This window comes from Malaclemys terrapin, chromosome 10, assembly GCF_027887155.1.
Source record: "Malaclemys terrapin pileata isolate rMalTer1 chromosome 10, rMalTer1.hap1, whole genome shotgun sequence".
Lineage (NCBI taxonomy): Eukaryota > Metazoa > Chordata > Testudines > Emydidae > Malaclemys > Malaclemys terrapin.
This window is the reverse complement of record NC_071514.1, coordinates 65120028-65147149: the sequence shown is the minus strand read 5'-3', so window position 1 is coordinate 65147149 and position 27122 is coordinate 65120028. Positions and strand designations below refer to the sequence as shown.

The following is a 27122-nucleotide window of genomic DNA, read 5'->3' as shown; positions in this document are numbered from 1 at the left end:
CAGGTATCCCTGCAAGGATGGTGTGAGTAACGCACATGCTGGTTATTTGTTATCTTATCTCTCTTCCTTGTGAAGGGAACATGACTGTTTTTCTGTCTAATAAATGTATTTGATTACAGAAAGAACAGTGATTTGTCCCTGTTGTGCACCTTGGAGTCCTCATTCCAATGACAGCCTCTCTACTGTAGCCAATCTAGGGGTTGAATCCTTCTGGACCACTCTTATAATCATTCTTTAACATTGAGAGGTTAACCAATCTGGCTACAGGAATAAGAGGGATAAGACTATGGGTGATTGTCTTCTCCTATAATCACTGAGTCCCAAGAGGGAGGAAGAATGGCTGTGGTAGAGACTCAGATCTGGGTTAAATTCCCAGCTCTGCTATAGATGGAAACCTTGGCAAGTTCCTTGCTGTGTGCCACATTTGTATCATAGAATCATAAAAGATTAGGGTTGGAAGAGACCTCAGGAGGTCATCTATTCCAACTCCCTGCTCAAAGCAGAACCAACCCCAACTAAATCATCCCAGCCAGGGCTTTGTCAAGCCAGGCCTTAAAAACCTCTAAGGATGGAGATTCCACCACCTCCCTAGGTAACCCATTCCAGTGCTTCATTACCCTCCTAGTGAAATAGTGTTTCCTAATATCCAACCTAGGACCTCCCCCACTGCAACTTGAGGCCATTGCTTCTTGTTCTGTCATCTGCCATGACTAAGAACAGCCTAGCTCCATCCTCTTTGGACAGGAATAATACTTCTCTGCCTGACAGGATAGATTCATTAATGTTTGAAGAAGAACAGGAGTACTTGTGGCACCTTAGAGACTAACAGATTTATTAGAGCATAAGCTTTCGTGGACTACAGCCCACTTCTTCGGATGCAAAGCTTTCGTGGACTACAGCCCACTTCTTCGGATGCATCCGAAGAAGTGGGCTGTAGTCCACGAAAGCTTATGCTCTAATAAATCTGTTAGTCTCTAAGGTGCCACAAGTACTCCTGTTCTTCTTTTTGCGGATACAGACTAACACGGCTGTTACTCTGAAACCTGTCATTAATGTTTGAGGGGCACTCTGATACTGCACTGATGGGATCATATAAATACCACTAGCAACTCCTCCCTTCTCTCCTCCATATTTTACCCAACTGTAGAAAAAAGGTATAAACCTTCTTTCCAGAAGGGGTGTGTTGCATGGGAAAGGGTTTCTCGCATTGCTATCATAGGATGACCATGTTTTCTACTTTGGCCAAGTTCGGAGCATCATGAGAGACTATTGACATATGAGACTCTAACAGCTGCCTGGAGGCATCAGCCTGTTCTTTGTCTTGGAGAAACATGTTTACCCACAAACACATTTTGGTTCCACCCTTTTCATGTTTGCATGGTCTCTTGATTGTTTACCACATATGCACCATGCAAGAATATTAATGATCAGTGTGTTAGTTTTCTAGTGATACCTTACCTGACACATCAGATACAGTTTGACATTAATGAATTGGAGCACACTGAACTCATCAGGCCAGCTGAAACTCACTGCCAGATACCAGTGAGCTCCTTTCCCTCTTGCATTGGGATGTGCTAGGGTCCCATCCATACACTCCATTTGATGGCATTTCTGTTTGTCTGTCATGAACACCACATCTGATCCATACCAAACTTTCAGGGAAAGTTCTAGGTATCAATGGCCAGAACCCTATTGATTTGGGGGGAAATCGGAACATCAAAAAAGGAAAATGGGGAACATAGTGAGTCCCTGCCATCAGTTTAGCACAGCCATAGCTTCAAGCACCTCAGCAATTGTTTATAGATCAAACAGTTGGTTGATAGCGCCCATTAACATCATAATAACCCATCTCATCTGTGCCCATTATCAACAATCCCCTAAGCCAGGGGTGGGCAAATTTTTGGCTTGAGGGCCACATCGGGGTTCTGAAACTGTGTGGAAGGCCGGGTAGGGAAGGCTGTGCCTCCCCAAACAGCCTGGCATCCACCCCCTCCCAATTCCCACACCCTGACTGCCCCCCTCAGAAACCCCGACCCATCCAACCCCCCCTGCTCCTTGTCTCCTGACCGCCCCCTCCCGGGACCCCCTGCCCCTAACCGCCCCCCCTGGACCCCATCTCCATCCAACTCCCTCTGCTCCCTGTCCCCTGACTGCCCCAACCCCTATTCACACTCCTGTCCCCTGACAGGCCCCACAAAACTCCCACTCCTATCCAACCGTCCCCTGCTCCCTGTCCCCTGACTGCCCCCCAGAACTCCCTGCCCCTTATCCAACCCCCCTGCTCCCCGCCCCCTTACCATGCCACTCAAAGCACCAGAACTGGCAGCCACACTGCCTGGGTGGAGCCAGCCATGCCGCCGCGCAGTCTAGAGAACAGGACCGGCCAGCGGCTCTCGCAGCCGCACTGTCCGGCAGGAGCTCACAGCCCTGCTGCCCAGAGCGCTGGCGGCACTGTGAGCTGAGGCTGCAGGAGAGGGGTAACAGCAGATGAGGGGCCGGGGGCTAGCCTCAAGGGCCGGGCAGGAGGGTCCCGCTGGGCCGGATGTGGCCTGCAGGCCGCAATTTGCCCACCTCTGCCCTAAGCTCTTGAGTAACCTAATGGGAACATCCTTAAAAATAAAACTATTCCAACAAATAACCATGAGCACCAGCATAACTTCTTTATACTATTAGTGTTTCATTTAATTATGGATGCCACAATTTACCCTCTGATGTTCTGTAATGGGTGTGTTCAGTTTGACCCTGTGCAGTTTTCGATCTGTTGGTTAAGCATTTCATTAGACTGCTTGCACATTTGTCATCAATAGGGCACTTTGAACCTAGGCAACTTCTAATTCTCACAACCTGTTTCCTACAGAGCTGAAGTTCACCTTTGTGTACCTAGAAACCTGAAAGTAGGCCCTATCAGAGATAGCATTTTCAGAATCCTTTGCTTTTCCTCATGCAGACTGGGGTATGTAAGTGCAATCTGAAAATCTGGTTACTTGCTTGTTATAGTTAGCCTGTTCCTCTGACCAAAGTCCTAGAATCACTTTAAATCATTTAAAGAGAGTCTTTACTTCTAATTTCTCTCAAACCATTAGTAATCTGCCTTTGTCTATACTAGGTTTTTCTGGCACAGTTACTCTGAGCATGTTTAGACTGTCTGGAGCATTGTCCACACTGAAGCTCCCATTTTGTATAATGGAGTAGAATTCATCTAGGCTACTTAACTTCTCTGTTAGCTTTGTACCACAGCTACCTGGCACAGCACCAGAATTACATCAAAAGATCAGCCATGTTGTGCATGCATCAATTGACTACTATGCTTATTCCCTGAATAGTGCTGAAAAGACAGCGTAAGAGGTTATAACGTGTATTCTAACACACACACATCTTTGAGAGGGAAGGACTTGACTTACAAGAAGCTAGGCCAAAAATAAAATCATAATGGCCCACTAGCACAATGATGTTAGCTTAAATATAAGAGAATGGGTGGAAAGTTATAGAAGCTACTAGGGTGTGACTGTATTGTATTATGAGAAGTATTGTGACCATGTTACTAAAGACTACCATAATACCTATGGAGAAGAAGGTAGCAGATGCTACCTTAAGTTTGGTATTTCTCAGCTTTTCAGCGCCTAACTGTGCGACCTTCCAGTTCTCTTCACGTAGTTTTGACCTGGATAATTTTACTCCAACTGAAAAACAGTTGCTAGTGGTGTCAGCTGGGTACCATCAGTCTGTCTGATTCCATAATAAGCTATTGATTTTTTTCCATGAGCAATACACAATTCTGATGATAAATGAAACTTGTATAGAACGTGTGGGTAGCCATTTTTCAACAAAGCCTTTTTTATTAGCAGAATGTCAGACCTTTTAAACAGCCTGTCATCTCTATGAGAAAAGCTCTACACTTAATGTGATATGCTACAATTTTAGAGAAGAGGATTTGAATGGAACTCAAATACGTTTGAATGCAGCTGTGCATGCAAAGTATAGTTCCTGTAACTGCCAGCCTCCCCCTGCAGACCAAAGGGCAAAAGTGAGGGAGGATTTAGAAAGAAACAGCTGATTTTAAAAGAATTGACTCAAACCATCCTCCTTAAGATTCATTTTTGAGAACCCCAAGCCACTGAAACAAACTATGACTACCTTGTTTTCTATATCAAACATCTGAAATTATGGATGATATATCAGAAGTTAGAAATGAACAAATTTTATGCCTTGTAGTCTATCCCCTGCCAGTGCAGCATTGTTCTTTACAAACTCACTTTCCAGTCATTTGTTCAGACTAATTAGCTTAATACAAATCCAGACATCCCTAAGCTTTGAAAAAACTCAGATCTAGATCTATAACTTGTGTTCCAGGCCTAAATCTGTTTAGATGTTTTGACTTTGATGTATATCTTAATTAGTATAAAAGTGTCCGCATCATGCAGACTTTACATTAATGGTCCAAACTAACCAAGAGAGGTAAAGGAGAGAAGGTAATGCAAAAACTGATTAACTTCCACAGACAGCAATGAGCTTTAGGTGACACATAGCTTTGAAGCTATAATTGAAATGAAACGAGATTAGCTTTGAGGTAGTTATGGGAATGGCTGACAAACCACCACTCAATTTTACTAATATTATGTGTAAAACATGCAGTTACTAGTGTCATGTTGAGCGTTTCAGAACCAGCTACAGGTGGCACAGTTTGTAAGCACAGGTGCATCAACTACATTAGTATGAGTCTCAAGAATAGGAGCATTATAGTCAGCTTAACTCCATATACGTTTTTGCTGCACCAGTTATGCCATTCCTCCTCTCCCAAGCCTTAATCAAGGTGTTAAAAATCTATCTAACAAACAGCAAACCAATAAATGAAGGCAGGATATAATAAAGCAAGCCAGCAGGCTAGCCCTATGGGCTACACAAATCCCTGGGCAAAGGGAAAACACCTGCAATGCAAATGCTCCGGTCTATTTAATATCAAAGTCCCAGAATAAATCCACAAGCACTTCCACATTCTGCTTCCTTGTCCTTAGTCAAAGACACAGCACAGAGAAACTTGTTAGGATTCATGTAGTGCTTCTAAAAAGGCTTGTTTTCGTATTTAGACAAACAACTTTGAAAAGAAAATTAACATAATGTATTAAGCCAAGAGATTTTAATACTATAATAGTTTAACTTGGTTTCAAGGGAGAAATTCATTCTTTTGCATGCTGCTGATTGAATCAAAATAATTACTATGAATATCATTGCACTTGAAACTCAGTCTGAATCAGTGATTGCCTTGAGTCCGTTATGAGGAGATTGCCCAGGGACAGCAGAAGACTTCTCTTTCTGAAAACTTGGTCCATTGTATACAAACAAGACACATTACAAAGCATTTGTGTACCCAGATAAAGCGATGATCAGCACACTATAAATACCTATGGTTAATTTTAGGCATTCTGTTAAACTATGGAAGACGCTTACCTTTGTGGAATCTGTTAAAGTTCTAAATGTAACTAACATGAGGCATTATTTGGTTCCTGTCATTGCTAGAACAGCTTCCCTTTGCCCAGGGATTTGTGTAGCCCATAGGGCTAGCCTGCTGGCTTGTTTTATTATATCCTGCCTTCATTTATAGATTTTAAGCAGGCATAGAGGTGGGTCAAAGTTGGTTACGTAAGAGATAAAAATAAAATCGCGGTCTAAATTCTACACTTTATCAGATTAAGCAAGATTTGAATCAAGCAGTTTCTCACCCCACTAGGCATTGTAAGCAGTTCACAGTTCGTAATACAGAGGCTGAATTCCTTGCTCAGCCTGGGATCAATCTCGCCAGTCCATTGGCTGGGAAAGGCGAACCGCGGCCATTGGGAACTGTGGGCGACCGTGCCTGCGGATGGTCAGTGTAAACAAACTGTCTTGCGGCACATCAGCCGGGCCGCAGGTTGCCCACCACCACCTTAGACACTGCCCACCAGGGAATCAGATTTGTTGACCTGACAGGTCTTTTCAATTCCTCTACCACAATAGGCAGCCTCTTCTTCAGCAAAAGTCTCACCCAAAATGAGGGGACTGAAAAATCTGTAATTTAAAGGGAGTTTAGATTCCTCCCTTTCCCAGCATGCTTTGCTAAAAAGAGATGGAAGGGGTTTCCTTTTCTCATTGTTTTGATGGACTTAGTCTGCTGAGTGATATCAGTCTCTGTTTGCCTATAACAGGGTTGGGCAAACTACAGCCTGCGGGCTGTACCTGGCCTGTCAGGGCTTTGGATCCGGCCTGCGGGATTGCCACCCCCGTGGCGCCATGGGTCCCTGCGCCACTCCCAGAAGCGGCCGGCACCACGTCCCTGCGGCCCCTAGGGAAGGGGGGGCAGAGGGCTCTACACACTGCCCTCACCTGCAGGCACCGTGCCCCCCCGTCCCCGCGGCTCCCATTGGCCAGGAATGGGGAGCCACATCCAAAAAGAGCTTCGGGGAAGGTACCCGCAGGCGAGGACAGCACACGGCACCCTCTGCCTCCCCTGCCCTGTCCCCAGTGCGCGCCGCTGACACCCCGGAGCTGCTCCAGGTAAGCAGCGCTGGGCCGGAGCCCACACCCCAACCCCCTCCTGCACCCTGAACCCCAACTTTCTGCCGCACCCCAACCCCCTGCCCTGAGCCCCTAGCTGCACTCCGCACCCATCCTGCACCCTAACCCCATCCCTGAGCCCCCTGCCACACACTGCACCCCTCCTACACCCCAACCCCCTTCCCTGAACTCCTTTGTACAGCCCGCACCCTTCCTCCACCCCAACCCCTTGCTCTGAGCCCCTTCCTGTACAGCACACCTCCTCCCACACCCTACACGCCCTCCTGCACCCCAACCCTCTGCCCCACCCCTACAGTCATGGCCCTGCATGCAATTTCCCCACCCAGATGTGGCCCTTGGTCCAAAAAGTTTGTGCACTCCTGGCCTATAAGGTAAGGGTAAAGCTTCTAGGGATTGCTTCCTAGCTGTTTTTTGTTTGTTTGTTTGTTTTCTGAAAGCAGGTTATTCTAGCTTATTGACAGTGTGGGAGGGGAGCTCTGTTCTGTCTTTCTTTCAGAGCTTCAGCTTTGGTGTTCTACTAAGTAAACAGGTAGAATAAGCTTAGCTTGCTAGATAGGGTAGTAGCATCTTTCATGAGGGTCTTTCCTAATTCTTGCTCTCTCACTGCTGATTATATGTCCTAGTTAGAAGCTCCTCAAAGAGACAGGGCCTAAGTCAGAGGGATGTATAAAAAAGTCTAGGGGCAGTGTAGGTTTGGCCTGAATCCAGGAGCGGCGCCAGGGTTTTTGCCACCCTAGGCAGCAGCGCTCCTCCTCTGAGTATTCGGCGGCAGGGGTCCTTCCACTCCACGTCTTCGGGGCACTTTGGCGGCAGGTCCCAGAGCGAGTGAAGCACCCGACGCCAAATTTCCGCCGAAGACCTGGAGCGGAAGGACCCCCCCGCCACTGAATTTCCGCCGAGGGCGGCAAAATGCCGTCCCCAAATCCTGCCATCCTAGGCAACCACCTCGGGTCGCCTAGTGGAAGCGCCGGCCCTGCCTGAATCCTGCCTAAGTTAGACTTTTAGACTCAGATATGCTTACTAGTGTGTAACTAACACTCCCTTTTACACATCTCTGAATTTGGCACTGGATATAAGGAGAAGACAGAGAAACCAAACTAGAATAACTCTCTTACCCAGGGGTGTGAAGAGAGGAATGCAGTAAGAAAAGCTGTGGGGAGGAGTGTTCGTGTGTAAGTTAAGGAGCCTACTTTCTTCTTTAACTAATATCATCTTACCTCTCCTTCCTTCTCCTCAGTTGGTAAACTAAGCCAGATGGTTGACTAGACTGAGTTTTGCCATGCTGGCTGCCTAAGACTTCATGCTGGTGGCTGCCATTCACACTTTAAGCTTGTTTTTTTATATGGTTACAAAGCGAACCTTCAGAATGTGACCAAAATGTAACCAGTGTAACGGCGTCAGAGTCTGTGCACAGCCTGAAACAACAGCTCTCCTAGGTGTGAGCTGGATGTCGGCACTGAAGCCTAATGATGACTGTTTACATGTCAGCATTGCTGACTATTTAACTGCTAATCAAACTGCACAATAAAGAACAGGGAGTATTGTCTTGAACTACATTCTGCCACTCTTCTTTGTGTAATATCTTACTTCACAAGTACTCTCACAGAAGTTAATAGAACCACTCCAAGAGTAACACATTACTATATTAGAATAAAGAAGACAGAATTGGGCCTTATTTCACTTCTAGCTCTCTGAGGGCCTATCTACATGGTGCCAGAAAAATGCCTTAGTGGGGTGTAATTTGTAGTGCACTTTAAAGTCATGTTCCTTTAGAGTGCTTTGCAATGTTGTATAAATAAGCCCTCATTAGTGTGATTCAGTTTTTGTCAGATCACTGTAGTTGTTGTAGGTGTAACATTCCACTACTTCTGCTTGTGTTACAGGCTTTAGTGGGGAAACCTCAGCATTTTAAAACAAGGATGTACGGGGTTAATATCCTCCATATCAAACTGATTACGATGGTTCAGCAAAGGGAGAATGAGATCCCAAATCACTTTGTTATTAATGTTCAGGATTGGAGAGGAGTGGGAGGTATAATGCTGAATGTTGTTCCTGTTGTTCCCTGCATGCAACTTGGACATTCACAGCATCTGTTTATTACTTTAACGTTACTGTGTATCTGCCAGGAGAATGTGCTGTTGAACATAAATGTCTATAAAACACAAACAACTCTTTCACTGAGAGATTTTGCCTACAGACTTACTGGTCGGCAAATATTTCATTCAAATAATCAACCGAGGCACTGTTGATTTTAAAAAAAAAAAATCTTGTGTTGTTAATGATCCTTTAGTATTGTCATTTTAATGAAGAAACTACAGCACAGGTTGATAAGGTCTGAGTGATCCAAATCAATGGAAAGAAAAATATCCCCAGACTAGAAATCCTTCTTGTGCTTTCTGTGGGTAGGGGAAATAAATTTTTGGAAACCAATCTTTCCTATTCTCCAGGGAAAGAAACTCTCTGGAATACTGTTTCCTTTCTCCACACTTCACATTAACTGTAAGAACATCCTTGTGTGTGAATTTTCCATATAAGTTCTCTGGCTAAGTTCTCATGTAATAGTTGCTAACTGTCTATCTGATGTATCCTCTATAAGGGCTATTTCCCTCCCTTTCAGGGGAACAGATTTGAAGACCGTGTAGGTCTCTTCAATTTCTAGCTATATGATTTATACAAACATGAGAACTGTTTGCTCTCTTCCTTGCGTTCCTCATGGGTGACATTCACCCCGTGCTGAGGGCCTATACAAATGGTACATGCAATACAACCCTTATTTTGAAGGGTTGTGTGGGGCATAGGATGTGTGTGGTCCCCTGCTTAGGTGTGAATGTCAGATTGTTTACTATATATTTTAACATAGGATATTAGTAATCTCCATCAGGAAAGAACAGCCTGACTTGTCAAAAGGAAGCTAGCTGCGAGGGTGGTTCAGGGTGCATACAGGAGCTTAGAACAAAGGAAACATAAGATGCTATATCAGGGGTCGGCAACCTACGGCACGCAAGCCGATTTTGAGTGGCACGCTGTTGCCTGCCGCGGTTCCGGCTCCCAGCCCCACTCAGCCCCACCGCCCACCACTCTCCCCTGTGGGGGCAGGAGGCAGAAGCTTGGTCCTGCGGCAGCTAAGCTTCCCCCTGCCCTGCTTCTTCCCCCAGCGTGGTGCTTTCCTGCCTCTCCTCCTCTCTTCCCTGCGCCGATCAGCTGATGGCCCTTGCGAGGGGGAGGAGGACGAGTGGCAGCGTGCTCGCTGCTCCATACAGGAGGCAGAGAAGACGTAGGGAAGAGGGTGGAACAGCCGCTCAGAGCAGTCCAATAACTGCTTTTTGAGCAGAGCATAACTTCAGAAAGGCATCCAGTCTTGAGATCAAGAAATGGAGAATCCACAACTTTCCTTGATAGTTCGTTCCAGTGGTTTATCCGCAATGTTAAAATGTGCACCTTATTTCTAATTTGAATTTTTCTATCTAACTTCCAGTTGTTTTTTTTTGTTATGCCTTTCTTCTTTAGATTAAAGAGGTCCTTGGTACCTCTTATTTTCTCACCATAATCAAGTCAGTGACTTAAGGCAATAGTTCTCTTCTAAAAATGAGAATCTCATGTCATTTAATGATTGGAGAGTAAAACTGGTGAATTTTGAGAAGATTTTTAAATCTGTATTCGGTAATTAAGAGGAAAAGAGTGAAGAAAACCTGAGAAGATTCATATAACTTGGCTAATAATCAGGGAAAGGCAAAATCAGAGGCGGTTTTATTTGTGCTGGGTTTTTAGAGAAACAAGCAATATTTATGTAGATAATATATTAATTTATAAACAGACACATTGATAAAAATCTGAAGAGATTTTATATCAAAATCCATTAAGTCAAAAAAGAGAAAAATCTGAGGGGTAATACCTCAATTTTTGATTATTGGAGAGAAAGGGCAGGATAGGAGGAGATTATAGCGCTATGTTAAATAATTATATAGAAAAGCAGCAAAATCAGAGGATTTATTACCCACAAAAACTATATTAAAAATTTGCGTTGTGAGCTTATAGAAAAGATGTATAGTTATTCCAACCAGTATAGACATGACTTTGCTACAGTGGTGGAGCTCTTTACCTTTAAGCCTTCAAGGGATATTTTTGAGGCACCAAATACTGCAGTCCTACACAGTCCCAACTCCCAATGATATAAATGGGCATATCTCACTTAATCAATTCCCTGCCGTTACTGGGGCCTCAGGCACTGGTGCATCTCAGTTCCTCCTATTGTCTGCCTGTAGCACACAATAGCTTAGGCCTTGTTTACACTGCCACTTTACAACGCTGCAACTTTCTCGCTCAGGGATGTGAAAAATCACATCCTTGAGCACTGCAAGTTTCAGCGCTGTAAAGTGGCAGTGTAGACAGTGTACCAGCTTTGGGAGCCGTGCTCCCAGCACTGGGAGCTATTCTCCTTGTGAGGGTGTTTTTTTACAGTGCTGGGAGAGCTCTCTCCCAGCGCTGGTGCCGTGACTACACAGCCATGTTAAGGTGCTGCCGCTGCTAGTGAAGACATGCCCTTAGTCTTCAGTGGGTTGAAATACTTTAGTCTGATTTTGACTGTTGGGTTTAGTATGTGGCTGCTGGGTGTGTTGGTACCCTGTGATATTCAGGAGGTCAGACTAGATCAGAGGTTCTCAAGCATGGGTGTTTCAAACTTTCCAAGGTTGACATGGTAGGTCATCTAATATTTCAGGAATTATAATAAAAGAGGGGCAGGGCAAGTACCAGGTTGCAGCACCTTTCAGTGACTGACATCAGCATCAATAGTACAGGTAAGAGGCATCTTTATAGTACCTCTTGACTTGTACTTTGACTAATTTGCCTATTATCTCCTGAACTAACACATTAGCAATGCTAGGTGGCAGTATCCATCTTGCTATTGTGAAGCGGGTCGGGAGCTCCAAGTAAACAAAACAAAACTGCTGAGGTGGGGTGTGATTCCAAAAAGGCTGAGAGCCCCTGGATGGGAAGATCTGGTGATCACTTCTGGCCTTAAACCCTGAATCTATGAATTTTGATTAAGTAATGACTGTAGAATCTACTTTAAGTCTAATAATTGGGCCTTCCTCAACACTGATCCTATCTGGACATTCTTGCCTTTAATGTTTTGGAAATAGGTTCCCCTCCAATGAACTGATCCTTGAAGCAGTGAGAATTTTTCTGCCTGCCATAGGAAGGGTCACTTGAATTATCAGAAAACAAAACAAAAAAAGACACCCCTCCCCTGCTTCCAGATGACACCACTGTGACAGTGATTAGTTTTTTTTAAAGTCTAACAAAGTTGGCAGATTTTTAAAAATATTTGCTATAAGAGCTAAGCTAAAACCTTTGGCTTCAATTTTAGCTTTTGGTGCTATTGAATGGCAATTAAATAACTGGCATGATTTGTCATCCTTTTTCCTGCAGTAATTACTCATACTGGGTGGCAGGTTTTGTTTCCACAGTGTTTGTTTTGTACATTTGCTTTGCAACGTGAGTAAGATGATATAACTGCACAGAAAAAAATTGCTTGAGATTACTTGGTCTCAACAATTTGAACAAATATTGATTCTAAAGCTATTGGAAATCATTTCAAGAAGATCAAGCCAATCCAAATAGGGGCTTGCCTAGTTGAACAACATACAACTGAAGTATCAGGAAATTCTGTAACACAACATGTCAAACTTACATACTCTCTATGCTGCACTGAGTCCTCCAGTGCCCTTACATTAAAAAAAAAAAAAAAAAAAGCAACCTGGATTTTGTTATTGGTGTGTTAGTGTGGCTGTCTAAAATATTGTGTGTATATGAAAGAAAATGTTTAAATAGATAAATGAAAATTTTATTTTTGTATGCAGTGGTTTTTGTATGTATGAATATCTATTTATACCATCAGATAAAAAAAATTAACAAAGTTAAAGTTGAGAGTACATATCAGCAAATTAAGAGTAAAAATCCTTACAAGGATGTGTGTGTTTGAATTAAAAAACCAAGAGATTGATTTGTCCACCCCGAGGACATTAGCCTCCCCTCTTTCTTTCAACACTAATACAGATAATGGGAGTAGATCCAGATGCATTATCTAGGATAACATATTTTAAGGGCTAGCAGTTGCCAGTCATCATGATTTGAAACATAAGCAAATGGTTAAGAAGTTATAAACTTCCTTTACAGACAGCCTATTCCATAATTGTCCACTAGGGGGTTTCTTGCACTTGTCTTCCTCTGAAGTATCTGGGACTGATCATTAAAACAGGTTATAGAATTAGACAGGTCACTTGATCTCCTGGTTAAGGTTCCTATGCTCATATGGAAAATGTGCGCCACAGATCATTCATTTATAGCTGGTTGCAGATGCAAGAATCTTCTCTAACAAGTGTGCTGCCTTCTCACGACACTAAACTTTGCTGATTTCATGTAAGGGCTTTAATTTCATGATCTGGCCCTAAGGGATTTGTACATGAGAAGACACTTATGGTGTTTAGTGATACTTGGATAATTTGCTGGCATGTGGGGCTAGATCCTGATTTCTAAGAGAACAGTCTCAGGATGTCACAAGGTTGGGCCCTTAATGATTGCCTTTCAGTATGCTGAGGTCTAATCAGGATTTCCAAACTGGGATTTTCTCTGGACAGTGACTGTGAAGCAGGATGGAGTCAGCCATATATCAGTTGTGCTAACAGCAAAACATTCTAGTTCTTGTGATCACCGATAAGATGAAATTGTTGTGGATAGATACAGCAGTCAGGTTTTTGTTTTCCCCTCAGACTATTGGTATGAGAGCAGAGTTTATTTGATTGAGGAGAGAGCTAGAGAAGGACTAGCGCTAATGATGGCACTAGGGACAATGAAGCAGGGGGCATTACCTGCTCCTGTGTTCTAGGCCGGTGTAAGAAATGCAGGGAACATTTTTACTTGTGTAGTTCTATAGTAAATGTTGATCCATGGGACAAAACTACCACATTAGTTAGAAATGGAGACTTCTTGCTTGTCATTGTCTGAGTTATGAAAAAAGGCTTCACCTAATACACCTCTACCTCGATATAACACGAATTCGGATATAACGCGGTAAAGCAGTGCTCCAGGAGGGCAGGGCTGCGCACTCTGGTGGATCAAAGCAAGTTCGATATAAAGCGGTTTCACCTATAACACAGTAAGATTTTTTGGCTCCCGAGGACAGCGTTATATCGAGGTAGAGGTGTACTCTATTACTGGAATAGAACATACAGAAAATGTTGCATTTTCCTTAATGTCATTAATTTTAGGCGTAAGGGCTTTAAAAAAAGAGATTGCCCAAAGCTATGTTTCTTCCTCTTAGGAAAAACATGCAAATAATACTCCTGGAGATATCTGTGATGGAGAACATGATTTATCAACAGTGGCATATCCATAAACAACACAAACAAATGTTGTGCATCATCCTGAGAATGTGTCCAAAGCTCCGTGTGCGACTGGCACTGTTCTTTAAGAATGTGGCATTAAAAAGCATTTGCTGTATTTAAAAATTCTACATTAGGTAGCATATAAAAATTGTCTCAACTCAGCCTAGTTTATAAGTGACTTGACTGCACTGTAGAATCACTAAATCATTTGACATGACTAGGAAGAATCTGGGACTAAAATAGCAGAGGCTTATTTATTTTTAATGATTTGTAGAATGCCTGTTGCCCTAGCAGCTATGGTGGGTGCTTGCTTGTGAATTAAAACACATTAATTGGGAATAACTGACAGAAGAGTAAAGAATTTAAACAATATAATATAGTTCTTGGCTTATGCACCAAAGTTTGCTAGGCTTGTGCTCTGAACACTTAAGAGGAATGAATTCCAAACTCTGGAAGTCCTGTTACTAGTTTGAGGGTGATCTTAACTGGCTTGGTATTAACCAGAGCTCAGACCATGCTGGACTTTGTAGATAATCACCAACACACTTATACTCCACCCAGAAGTGAACAGGAAGCTTGTACAAATTTGAACATGGGTGTTTTGCACTCAAAAATTCTTGCCTCACTCGTGGGATAGATGGATTTTTGTCATCCATGCTAGCTGGAAATCCCATGTGGGTTTAAAGTGAAGCCCTAAACACAGTGTTGTAGTAGTCTAGAGAGGAGGTGATTAAGGCATAGACAACAATTTTTCAAGGGCTGCAATTAACACTGTTGCCCTTGTCCTCTGCTCCTATTTGTTGTACTCAGTTGTTGCATCTTATCTTTAAATAGATTATAAACTTTGAGGTAGAAACGATGTCTGTTTCAGTGTTTGAACAGCCTAATGCACTAGGGCCCCAAACTTGATTAGGGTCATTGGCATTACCATAATATAATAATTATTAATGGTAAGGTGGCCTTCAGGTACGCACTAAAGGCCACCACCACTTGCTGAGACTCCAGAGCAGCAATAAGTAGAAAGGCATCTTGGCAAAAAGTGATCATATCTCCTCTCTAGATAGGGCTGACATTACATCTGCCGATTCCTCCAAATGCTTTCCCAGTGCCATTCAGCATTTCTTCCATCGTATCTGGGGTAAGTTGTAGCTGGTTCACTTTCATCTAGATCCCCATCTCAGTTAGCATCTGGATATCAAGGATAATGGGCGCAATATAGAGACCTGGATACTGTACGTTTGATAGATCGGCTCCAGGAGAGTGAGAAAGTAGAAACTAGGTTTGAAAAGAGGATATTCTTGGCACATTGAAACTACTACAGCCAAAAATGTGTCTCAGTCCCTCTCAGCAGCTTTGCGTGGGCAGAACGGGAGGGGTGGAAAATATGGAATCTTGTGTAGGAGTGGCCTTAACTGTTTAGTCGGCCAGATCAGAAAACATTTTTGACTCCCCTAGAGCAGTGGTTCCCAAACTGGGGTTCCCAAACCTCTGGGGGTTTGCAGAACGTTACAGGGGGTTCGCCAGAAAAATTTCAGTAATGGCAGACAGAGGACCCTGGGCATTGGAGACAGCAGGTGGGACCCGGTTGCAGGGCAGACACCCCGAGCCCCAGGGAGAGCGGGACCGGGCAGTTGGGGCTGGCAGCCCAAGCTCCACCCCGTCAGCGGGGCAGCTGGCAGCCCGAACCCCAGTGCACCGGCGGGGCTGGCAGCCCGAGTCCCAAGGAGATCGGAGCCGGGCAGTTGGGGCAGGCAGCCCGAGTCCCGACGGTCAGCGGGGGAGCCGGCAGTCTGAACCTCAGTGCTCCATGTGGGGCTGGCAGCCCAAGCCCCAGGGAGAGCGGGGCCGGGCAGTTGGGGCATCACACTGAGGAAATTTAATCTTAAATCCCTGAAAATATTCATTTTTAGGAGAGTGTTCACGAGCTTTCACAATTTAGTGTTCGCAGACTGTTAAAGTTTGGGAACCACTGCCCTAGAGTGACTGAGCAAGCAAAAAAAAACCTACCCGAAACATAGCAGCACAGCACTCCCTGGAAGTTGGCACTCAGGGTGACTGCTCTGCTTGTCCGCCTCTAGAACCAGCCCTGATCCTGTGACCTTGTATGTGAGGAACCGTGGGTTAAGAAGTCCAGTACCAATAGGCAGATCAGCATTTCAGGAGATGCATGGGGAAGCATGCACAGTGATGCTCAATGGAAGCCTTAGGTCTATGCCAGCGGTAGGCAACCTATGGCACGCGTGCCAAAGGCGGCACACGAGCTGATTTTCAGTGGCATTCACACTGCCTGGGTCCTGGCCACCGGTCCAGGGGGGCTCTGCGTTTTAATTTAATTTTAAATGAAGCTTCTTAAACATTTTAAAAACCTTATTTACTTTACATACAACAATAGTTATATATTATAGACTTATAGAAAGAGACCTTCTTAAAACATTAAAATGTATTACTGCCATGCGAAACCTTAAATCAGAGTGAATAAATGAAGACTTGGCACACCACTTCTGAAAGGTTGCCGACCCCTGGTCTACGTTATCCACCCTGCACACAGTTTAGGGTACTTGTGACAGGTTAGATCACAGAACCCCTCTTGGGAGCTGCCAACTGTTGTGCCAAGACTACTTCTGCCCCTGCTTTCCCTACCAGCTCGGGACCCCAGCACTCTGTCTTGCTGAGCCAGACACGCCCGTCTGCTCCAACACAGACCCAGGGTCTGAATTACTTGCCCCAAAGCTGCAGACTTGACTGAAAGCAGCTAACAGAAGTGTTCTTATCTTTAACACTCAGATGCCCAACTCCCAATGGGGTCTAAAATCCAAATAAATCCGTTTGACCCTGCATAAAATGTATACAGGGTAAACTCATGAATTGTTCGCCCTCTATAACACTGATAGAGAGGTATGCACAGCTGTTTGCCCACCCACCCCTAAGTATTAATACATACTCTAGGTTAATTAATAAGTAAAAAGTGATTTTATTAAATATAGAAAGTAGGATTTAAGTGGTTCCAAGTAATAACAGACAGAACAAAGTAAGTCACCAAGCAAAATAAAATAAAACATGCAAATCTATGTCTAATTAACCTGAATACAGATAATCTCACCCTTAGAGATGCTTCAGTAAGTTTTTTCCTCAGACTGGACACCTTACAGGCCTGGGCACAATTCTTTCCCCTGGTACAGCTCTTGTTCCAGCTCAGGTGGTAGCTAGGGGATTCTTCATGATGGCTCTCCCCTTTATTCTGTTCCACCCATTTATATATCTTTTGCATAAGGTGGGAATCCTTTGTCCCTCTCTGGGTTCCCACCCCCTCCTTCTCAATGGAAAGACACCAGGTTAGGTGACATGATCACACGTCACTGTAAGACTTCAAGCCTTCATTCCTCCCAGCCTGACTCACAGGAAGGCTTGCCTGCAAACAGAACCATCCACAGTCAATTGTCCTGGTTGATGGGAGACATCAAGATTCCAAACCACCATTAATGGCCCACACTTTGCATAATTACAATAAGTCTTCAGAGTTATATTTCGTATTTCTTGTTTCAGATACAAGAGTGATACATTTATACAAATAGGATGACCACACTCAGTAGATTATAAGGTTTGTAATGATACCTTACAAGAGACCTTTTGCATGAAGCATATTCCAGTTATATTATATTCACTCATTCGCATATATTTATAATTTCATATAGAGTGCACGTCACAGTACTGTTCATCTGGGGCCTCATAAACACAATCCTGCAAGACAAGCTTATTTACAGGTGGAGAGGAAACTGGATAATGGCCCAAAATATACATTGCATAGAGACCTGTAAGATATAGGGACAGCCCTAATGCAATCTTCACTGTTCCTGGCTATGTCCAGTGTTGTATGTCCCTTTTCATTAAAAGCATTAAAATGCAGCAGGAATTACCTGCTGCCTACATGCAGATGGCAAGCAATTTAAACCACAGTAATGTGTCCACAGGCCTTTTAGGGTGTCTTCACTACAATTAAAAACCTGTGGCTGGCCTGTGCCAGCTGACCTGGGCTAAGGGGCTGTTTAATTGCAATGTAGATGCTTGGTCTTGGTCTTCGGGAGCCCTCCCACCTTGCAGAGTCCTAGAGCCCAGGCTTCAGCCCAAGCTCAAATGCCTACACTGCAATTAAACAACCCCTTATCCTGAGCCCTATGATGAGCCCGAGTCAGTTAGCACGGGCCAGACGTGGGTGTCCAATTGCAGTGTAGACATACCCTTTACTCCTTAGTTGCTTTTGGATGGACAAAGATTCAAAGGTATATAGTCTTCAAATTAAAAAGTGACCCATAATTTTAAAGTTTCACATTTGAATATGTGGCCTGTGTTTTTTCCCTTAGCAGTCATTTATTTAGGAGTATGAAATCCTAAGCAAACAATGGATGAGGCTGAGATAATGGCCAAAATATGGTGTCAGTTGTTTGAAACACTCAGATCAAAACCCAGAACTCCAAAAACACTCTGAACTTTAGAGATGTTTGGATGTTAAACCCAGAGCCAAACTTGGCAATTGCGTGGTGGCGGGGGGCATCTGTTATCTATTTCTGGTATTGTGCAAGGAAAGCATCACAAGCTTTCCAAAATGATGACTCAAATTCATGCCTGGTAGAATTCTATTGACTTGGAACTATACCAGGGGTGAATTTGCGCCATAAAATGGTGTAATGTAGGTGAAGTAGGGATTTTATTATATTTGTGTATTGATCATTCTTTGTTGCTCCTCTTTATAGCAGCTGAATATCAGTTATATGATTCCTCTTCCCTACGCACGGCCAGTTAAGTCCTCTGTACTTTAAAAAGGTACATGTGTCAATTTCCTACGCCTGGTCTGCTTTTTTTTCTTTGCATTTTTTAAAATCGCTGTTACTCTTTTAGGCCAAGATCTTCAAAAGTGACTAGCGATTTTGGGTGTTTCCTGTTTTTAGGCTGCCCAATTTGACACTAGAAAAACAGGCTCCTTTAATAGGGTGGCACTTTCTGAAAAACAGACCTCTTTAAGTGGTCTTAAGCTGGACACCTACAAAATTGAGGCACCACAAAATCCCTGGTCACTTTTGAAAATCTTGGCCTTAATCTCTAGGCGAATACAGTTCTATATTTGAAATTTAATGGAACCACTATTTCACACTGAGTGAAGGAATCTCTGCTTCTACTTCAGCTCATGTGATGCTTTTCCTACTTTAGAAGGGAAAGGTGTGACTCTATGGTATGTATCTGTATCCCCTTCGGCTATATGTGCAAAACAACCTGTTCTTCTCTCAAAGCATGAAGATTTCCAAAGCGACATTTTAAATGGTTCCAAAAGTTTGATGTTCCCAAATACTGCATTCAATTGTAGCCTCATTAGCTCTTCCTCTGAGCTTGTTAACCTAGAAGCTTAGCAGAAGCCAAATTCCTTTGGGCTTTGTATATTAGCACTCAGGTTTCATAACTATTCCACAGCAAGATGCACATTCAAATTCTCATACATACAAATGGCCCATTTCCCTCCTCTTATAATTTCCATTCACTCTTTCCTTATTTTGCACTTTCAGGGCATATTGTATTTTACATTTTTGCAGCTAACAGGCTTTTAAATGTATTTTAATTAAAATAATTTCTTCACTTAGGGCTTGTCTAGACTGCGAAGTTGTCGACAAAACTTTTGTCTTTCACGGGTAACTTAAAGCCGCCCCATGAAAGACAAACGTTTTGCCAACGCAAGTGACAGTGTGAACATGGCTTTGTCCTGCCGATAAAGCTAATGCCGCTTGCGGGGCTGGAAGTATTTTGTCGGCAAAAGTGCCAACAAAGTACCAAAAAAGAGCGTTTACACATGCTGACTTTTAGCGACAAGGCTGTGTCGACACAGCCTTGTCGCTAAAAGCTGCATGGTGTTGACAAGCCCTAAGTTTCACTGGTCGGAAACTCTTTGTTGCTGTGAAAACAAAAACTATACATTTACTATATATGTAATGGTGTTTCTCATTCCTGGGGTTAAACTGACATCTGCTGGCACCCTGTATATCATGTTGTTTGCATTTTATTACATTATACTGTGTGTCTCTTGCCAAGAATGAATGTTTCTGGTTTGATTGCAACACACCTTTCCTCTCTTTAAATCTTTACTTTAAAAAAAAAAAACTTCAATAAAAACAGCATTCTACTGAATAGGCATTTCTTGGGGGTAGAGTGGCGGATTATCAAGATTCTCATTTATTTTTTTCCCACTAGGGTATCTTGTTAAGGACCATATTACAAGGATGTAAGTTATTTGAACTCTGTAGATGCAATTACTGCAATTCAGCCATTACTGAAATGCAGCCACCACTGGGTGGAATGCATAACAACCACAACAGTTTAGAGCAGGATTAAAGCTCAGGAATACATATTTCAGGGGTGGCCAAACTGTGGCTTTTGAGCCACATGCAGCTCTTTTACTATTAAAGTGAGGTTCGCAGAGCACCTCATGTCCCCCCCACCTAGGGTGACCAGATCACTGACATGAAATATCGGGACGCCGGGGTGCGGAACAAAAAAAAAAAGCCGTTTTGCAGGTTCCGGGGCAATTACCAGGCCTCAGCCGCGCTGCGGCTATGTGCGCTGCCCCCGCCCAGGGCCCTGGGCACGTGCGGTGCATCCCGCCGCCCCCGCGGAGAAGGAGCCACTGGAGCACAGCCGAGCGGGAGAGGCGCGGGGCTCCGGACCCTGGCAGCGGCAGGGGAGAGCGGCTCAGGGCCGTGCGAGTGGCCATGTAAAGTTTATCAGCTCAGGGGGTACCCCGGCTGGCTCCTCGCCCCTGTAGGGGGGTAGTGTCCCCACCCTGCGCCAGCATGTCCCGCAGGCCAGGTAAGGAGCCGAGTCCCCCCCCCGACCCCATCCTGGCTCCTCAGCTGAGTGGCATTCCTCCTCCCTCCCAGGTTTGCAGCTGTAATGCCGGCGCAAGCCTGGAGGGAGGGGGTGGGTGGTGGCCGGCTTCCAGTTCCTGGAGCTGGATGCACGAGGCGGGCAGGCAAGGGGGCTGCTCCCCCAGGAGGGAGGGGGGGCTCAGCGGAGGAGCCAGGGGGAGGGGGGAACTCGGCTTCTTACCACCCCCCTACAGGGGTGAGGACCGGCTGGGGTCCACCCCGAGCCAATAAACTTTACATGCCCCACTCGTGCGGCCCCGAGCTGCTCTCCCCCACCGCTGCCGGGGTCCAGAGCCCCCCCGTCTCCCTCCTGGGGGAGCAGCCCCCTTGCCCGCCCGGTGCCCGTACTCACCAGCTCCAGGAACTGGAAGCCAGCCACCACCCCCTCCCTCCCAGGCTTGCCACCATTACAGCGGCAAGCCTGGGAGGGAGGAGGAATGCCACGTGCTTGGGGAAGAGGCGGGGCCAGGGCGGGGATTTGGGGAGGGAGCAATGGGGGGAGGAAGGGGTGGGGCGAGAGCCCTTCCGGGAGGGCAAAATTACTTGTTTGTCCAGTGTCCTGACCGCACATCGGTCGGGACGCGGGACAAACAAGCAAATATCGGGACAGTCCCAATAAAATCGGGACGTCTGGTCACCCTACCTCGACCCCATTCTTCACCTACCAGACTTGGGTGGGGGGGAAAGCTCAGGACCTCTGCATTGCAGCGGGGTGGTGCAGTAGGGACTTCTGCTCATCGGGGAGAGGTCTTGGGCCTTTAGCCCTGGAAGGCGCACTTGCCAGGGTTTGCGGCTTCAGCAGGAGCGGGGCTGAAGCCCAACCCCCGGCATACGTATCCTGGCTCGAACTTCTTAAGATTGTCATATGTGGCTCGGAGGGCCAGTACGTTTGGCCACCCATGACATATTTGCTAACCCCATGATCGGTCTTGTAGAGTATGAATCACCAATATCATTTACCTGCAGCAAAGTGTGTGTTTGTGTATCAAGGTCAGCATCTGCTTAGTCTGATGAATGCAAAACCTGGAATGGTATAGCTACTATAGGCAATTCAACAGAAGAATCTGATAGAGAAGTTTATTGTTCAGAAGATGTGTTGTCACTTATTTGAATGAAAGTAGTCTTACAGTCTACTAAAATTCTGCTCCAGGCTCTGCCATGGATTTGCACTGAAGCCTCATGCAAGCAGGGCCGGCTTTAGCAAGTGTGGTGCCTGATTTCTGGGGCGGCACTTCGGATTGCTGGCTGGGGGGCCGTGGGGCTTGCCGCGCTCTGGCTGGTGGTCCGGCTGGGGCCGCGGAGCTGTGGGACTGCCTGCTGCGCTCTGGCCGGGGTTGCGGGGCTGCCTGCCACACTCCGGCCGGTGGTCCGGCCAGGGTTGTGGGGCTGTGGCGGTCCGGCTGAGGTCACGGAGCTGCGGGGCTGCCTGCCGTGCTCTGGCCGGGAGTGCGGAGCCGCGGGGCTTGCCGCGCTCCGGCCGGGGTCGCAGTCCACGGGGCTTGCCGCGCTCTGGCCGGAGCTCCAGCTGGGAGAACGGGGCCACGGGGCTTGCCGCGCTCCGGCTGGAGCTCCAGCGAGGAGAGCAGGGCTGCGGGGCTTGCTGCGCTCTGGCCGGGGTTGCCGGGCCACGGGGCTTGCCGCGCTCCGGCTGGAGCTCCAGCGAGGAGAGCAGGGCCACGGGGCTTGCCGCACTCTGGCCAGGGTCGCGGGGCCACGGGGCTGCCGTGCTCTGGCTGGCGCTCTGGCCAGGGGAGAGGGGTCCCCAAAGACGACCGCCACCGGGGTGAGTGCGCGAGGCCCTCTTAGGCGCAGGGCCCGATTCTGGGGAATCGGGCGAATCGGCCTAAAGCCGGCCCTGCATGCAAGTAACTTAAATCCTCTGCCTCAGAAAAATGGGAATAATGAAACTTAGCTGCTTACCTCCCATGGATATTGTGAGAACTAATTAGTCAATTTTTGTACAGCATTTTGAAGATGTAAAGCATGGAGTGTGTGAAGTGTTCCCTAAAGAAAAGGTTATAAAAATTAAGTCCAGGGGCTTTCTCTAATACAACTAATGTTGCAGGTTTTGAGACACTTATTTTAGGCCCAATTCCAAAAGTGGGGTGACCATATATTTCCCAAAGGGAAAACGGGACACCACATGGGGCTCGCCTGAACCCTCCACCACACAATGGAACTGGCTCGAGTCGCTCGCTGGCCCAAGCTGCCTGGCGTCACTGCGTCGCCCAAGCTCCATTATGCTGGACTGGCATTGCCACTCACTCTTGCCCCCCTCTGCACCTCACTGACGGGGCACGCCCCCACCTTTTTTAGCAAAACTGGGCATTTGTTCCATTAGCTCTTGACAGCTGATGATCAGTTAGCAAGAGTAAGTGGGACAAATGCCCAGGTTTGCCAAAAAAATCATGATGCCTGGGACAGGGTTTTAAAAGGGGACTGTCCTGGCCAAAATGGAATGTCACCCTATTGAAAAGACACTGGCACGTGGGTCCTCGGTACCTTTTGGCATTTGGTCCTATAGTAAGAAAATATCTGATTCATGCCTGCCCAACCAGTGAAAAACAGAAAAGCTTCACTACTGGGAGAATGCAGCAACACCCAATGACTTTTCATTATTTGTTAATCTGTTTCTGAGTATCCTGTGACTCTCATTATTTCCTGGAATATACAGTAGTTGCATAAGACAAAGAAAAAAGAGGAATTAAGTTACGTATTGAGCTGCAGAATTGGACAATAAAAGGAACTGATGTAACTGTAGAGAGGCTGCAAACATTTAGTTTCGTTACTTACTTGCCTGGTGGTTGTTTAAAAATCAACTTGCTTTTTAGAGGTTTGTCTTATAACTTTAGTTAACGAGTATCTTGTTGTAGACAAAAAGAACAGGAGTACTTGTGGCACCTTAGAGACTAACAAATTTATTAGAGCATAATGCATCCGAAGAAGTGGGCTGTAGTCCACGAAAGCTTATGCTCTAATAAATTTGTTAGTCTCTAAGGTGCCACAAGTACTCCTGTTCTTTTTGCGGATACAGACTAACATAGCTGCTACTCTGAAACTTGTTGTGGACAGTTTCTCTTTCAGAAACACTGCAACTATCTACCACCCAATTTCTCTCTAGCCACATCCATTATGCTAGAAATTAAACTTTTTTATTTGACTGTGGAATTTTATCTCCTTGCCTGTGGCTGTTCTAAAGGGTAGGGAATCTCCCTTTGTTGGCTCACTTTCATCTTTAGTGCCTCACAGAAGGGGACATGGAAAGAAGGCAGAAAACGATGCCAGGCTGTTTCATCCAGGCATCAAAATGTTCCTCTTCGGCACAAAGCAATTGGAACCTTTACAGGAATGATACTCCATAATTACCTACATTTGCCTGATGATGGGAATTGTTTATTGCTGAATAACTGTGCCTGTTAAAAAGTAAGACATTACAGAAATTGGAGAAGGAATTTTTCTCTTGTTCAAATTATCTTTGTGTTTTGCATATAAAACTTAATAGCTGGTTCTGCTGATACAGTAATTTGTAGATCTTGTTGTTTTGACTTTCTAAGCTTAGAAAAAAGCTGATTTGCAAGGAACTCCAACTCCAAGGTCCTCTTGATAGCGCTGAGTTGGTGGTTTTTTCCTGACAAATTCCTTTGTTTAGAATGGTATGTTCCGTTACAATTTGTGTTTCAGAAACCTGAATTTTTACTCTCCAGGAGCTTAATATTTTTAAAGCCTTTCCTTACCTTCAATACTCCTGTACCTTTGTTTCTGGTTGCTAACTCGAAGGCACTGGTACTCAAACACCTAACCTGCCATGCGACGGGACAGCAGACTGCTCTTGTGGTCCGTACAGAACAGCTAGCGCTAGATGTATTATAGTTGATCAAAGTCAAGTTAGCTGGACGGGCTCTGGGCTGGCTCCTAGGCGAGCCCAGAGCCGACGTGTGACTGCTTGGGGAGATGGGGCGGGGTTTTCACGTGGCCCATTGAGCCCTGAGCGGGGGAGCTCGTTCCCAGCTGAACGGGGGGGAGGGTCCGGCAAGAAGGGGCGGGGGGGGGCGACGTCCGGACGCGGTGCTAGGGGGCACAGGCCAAGGCAGGGGAGGGTCACTCGCTGGGGCGGGGCCGCTCATTAACTCCCCGGAGCCCTGCTCCCCGCCCCAGCTGCGAGGCGGGGGAGGCGAGCGCCGGGCCGGGAAGAAGGGGCGGGGGCGAGGAGCGGCCCGGGAGGGTGTAGCTTTGTCTCCGCCAGTCCAGGCGCAGGGAAGACGCAAACTCGGGCCGGGAGCGCAGCGGGTCCAGCTCAGCCCGGGCAGCAGGCGGCCCCCAGTCCCCGCGCAGGAGGTAAGGGCGGCGCTGCCTGCGGGTGTGGGCGCGGGGGGCAAGTCCTGCGGGACCGGCTGCTCGGGGTCCTGCGCTGCCTCGGACTCCTCTATGGGGGGCGGGGGAGCGGCCATCGGGGCTGCCCGGCTGCCCCGGGCTCGGATTGCGCAGGGGCCCGGCGCAAGCTGCCCCCGCTCTCGCCGCCCCTCCCCTCTGCTGAGGGGGCCGTTTGGGGCCCGCTCGGAGATCGAGTCCCGCTGTAGGGACGCTCCGAGCCGGGGCAGAGCTGGGCAGAGCTGGGCGCAGCCTCCCCGCTCTCTCTCTGCTTCCCACGAGGGGCCCGGGGTGCGCGCCCCCGCCCGCCTTTAGCCCTCGCTGCCCCCGCAGAGACCGCTGGACACAGCGCACAGCCTAAGCCACGTGGGACTGCGCGAAACCGACCCAGGCAGTCACCCACCTCCCCCACGTCCCGTCCCCGGGCTCCCCGGCCAGGCAGTGACTCCTCCCCCGAGCGGGGCCCGCTCTGACAGGCGGCCCAGGGCTCCCTAGCCACGTTTCCAGCCGCTTTCTGTGCTGCCTCAGTGGGGTGATTTAAATCTCTAGAGGAATCGGGTTGGACAGTGAAGGCCCAGTTCCTCCCAACAGTGTAAAGAAGAAGCGACTCTATAAGCTGTAAGGCAGTAGAGGGGCACACGGGGAAGAGTCGTTCTGTATAACTGTATCCAACGCAACCGTTCAGTTCTTTTTCTGCTGCTTGCATCCCTAGTCAAGTAAAGTGGGCTGGTCGGATGGTGTTTCCATTGTGTGACTTCCCGGGGCATAGACTGGGATCGAGCTCCTTGGAATTTGTGAACTTTAAAAAAAAAAAATGTTTCTCTGAAGTGAAACCAAAATTTCAGGATGCTTAGTAACCCACTTTGCCCAGTGTAGCTTCTGCAGTTGCAAAGTGTCTATTTTCTATAGATTTGTACTTTTGCAGAATTACTCAATTGTTTTTCCTCATTTTTATATTTGTTAGCTCTGGAGCTGTAAGCCTATATTTTTGGGAAGTATTTTAATACTTAGTTACTGCATCTGTTTAAAACTTTTTAATGTTTAGTTGGAAACATTTAATGCTGGCAAGTGAAATTTTGACATGAGCTCTTCTATGGTTTTGTATATACTGAGAGTTACTCTGGATTAACTATTCCTAGGGAATTAATTGGGATTAATGATCCCATCTGAAATTCACACCCTATTCTATGCTGAATTAACTTCCTTGTCCCTAAAACTGATGGCAGTGGAACGCTCTGTGACAAATGATCAAAAGTGAAAGGGCGTATCTACACAGGGTAATACAGGAAAGCTGAACCAAAAGCACGTGAAACCCCTGGGTGGAAGCTTTCATTCACAAGTGTAGTGGCCTTAATTTACTTTCATTAGTGAACTGAGATCACTTTTCTGAATGAGCGTATCTACACAGGAGTTTAATGCAGATTAACTAATGCATTTTTAAATTCACTCCTTCAGTTAATTTTTGCTTAACTTTCCTGAGTGTCCATGTGTAGACAAAAGTAATAGCTTCAGCGCTTAGCCGATTATATTAAAATTCTTTATCCTCCTGGCAAATCCCAAAGTGTTGTGGCCTCTTTGCACATAGAGTGCCACCCGGATCTGTCTCCAGCTAGGTTTTGGAGGTGGTCTAGCTGGATAGTAAAATTAGTAGTTTACAAAGAATTCTCAAATGATCTGGAGCCACGACCACAAATTCTGCCAGATAAGATATAAATTGTTTTTTAAATGTTCAGCTATTTTCTCAAAACCTGTGCCTTTTCATAAGACCTAGTACCATATTTTTATTTTAAAATGACACTGTCACTCCAACATCTAATGTTAAATCTTGTCCGCCTATATCAGAGCCAGTTTTAAGAAACAGTTACAAAATTCTTTTAAAAATTCAAGGGTGAGCATTAATCGTTTCTTTAAAATA

At 46.0% G+C, this 27122-nt stretch overlaps 1 protein-coding gene across 4 annotated transcripts in view; it reads left to right on the top strand.

Moving 5' to 3' along the window:
• The window catches only part of LITAF (lipopolysaccharide induced TNF factor), a 58333-nt gene that overhangs the window by 10150 nt on the left and 21061 nt on the right, over nucleotides 1-27122 (top strand). Inside the window, exon 1 of one of the 4 annotated variants that reach the window (XM_054041824.1) lies at nucleotides 24973-25174. The exons of 2 other annotated variants lie outside the window; for them this stretch is intronic. The gene's annotated coding sequence lies outside the window, so the exon portion shown is untranslated. Of the gene's footprint in view, nucleotides 1-24972; nucleotides 25175-27122 lie in introns of those variants that run through there. One more of the 4 variants, XM_054041821.1, reaches the window with a different exon arrangement.